Consider the following 977-nt stretch of genomic DNA (forward strand, 5'->3'; position numbering starts at 1 on the left):
GAGCGCCAGTGAATGTAGCCCCGCAGAGCCAATGAGCTGGGACCGGATGCGATATATCCTCTGGGACAACAACTGCTCTGTTCCTCCTCAGATCCACATGACGCCATTTACTGCTGCTTTTGCAGAGAGATCACCCTACCTCCTCCGGAAAGAAAAAGAGAGAGAGGGAGAGAGCGAGCGAGCAGAAAAACGCCGAGCCCCTACAGCTCGGATCTCAAATCTTCCTCCTCCTCCTCCTCCACCTCCTCCAAACACACAACAACAACCACCACCACAAATCCGCTGCGCTCCCAAAACACCCCCCCGATTGCAAACCACAGAACTGCCTGCAACACACACACGCTCGCAGAGGGAGCGAGAAAGCTAAGAGGGAGAGAGGGGAGAGGAGCCTGCAGCAAGCAGCTTCTCAGCAGAACGGCTACATTGCACAAGCTGCTTTTTTGGAGGAGCTCAGTGGAAGAAAGCTCTGGGATTTTATTTTAGATCCACTTTATTTTGTTTTCTTTGGCTTTTCCCTTTCCTCTTGATCAATTTGCAACAGCAACAGAAAAAGTGACTTGGTATTGCGATTCGGCCTCTTGTTCATTGAGGAGGAAAAAAGGAAAGTGTGTGTGTAAGACTGAGTGATCTCTTTTTAAGAGAAAAGAAAACCCACCCCGATCCGGAGAGGTGTTTTGATTATTATTATAGTATATACACGCACACACGTATTATAATCGATCTGGGGAGAGGCACCTAACTTTGCTCTGGACTTTTTTTTTTTTTTTACATGGTGATCATTCTTACTCTAATTTGCAAGCTGGACTAAAGCAGAGTTTGGAAAAGAATTTTTTTTTTTTGCTTTAGGGCTGGATTTATTTGCAAACCGCAGGAAGAAGAAAATACAAGAGAGAGAGGGGTTTGGTGCAGCGCCGCGATCACGGTGAGAGCCTTTTCCTTCTTTGCAAAACAAGATTTTCTGTAACCTACTCCCTCCC

The 977-nt window shown here is 46.7% G+C and overlaps 1 protein-coding gene across 1 annotated transcript in view; it reads left to right on the forward strand.

Annotated features, from left to right (window-relative positions):
- Nucleotides 1-63: 63 nt before the first annotated feature.
- SPRY2 (sprouty RTK signaling antagonist 2) overlaps nucleotides 64-977 on the forward strand; it is a 6,620-nt gene continuing 5,706 nt past the window's right edge. Inside the window, exon 1 of the mRNA XM_008643667.2 lies at nucleotides 64-922. The gene's annotated coding sequence lies outside the window, so the exon portion shown is untranslated. The remainder of the gene's footprint in view (nucleotides 923-977) is intronic.

This window comes from Corvus brachyrhynchos, unplaced genomic scaffold (genome assembly GCF_000691975.1).
Source record: "Corvus brachyrhynchos isolate BGI_N302 unplaced genomic scaffold, ASM69197v1 scaffold121, whole genome shotgun sequence".
Classification (NCBI taxonomy): domain Eukaryota; kingdom Metazoa; phylum Chordata; class Aves; order Passeriformes; family Corvidae; genus Corvus; species Corvus brachyrhynchos.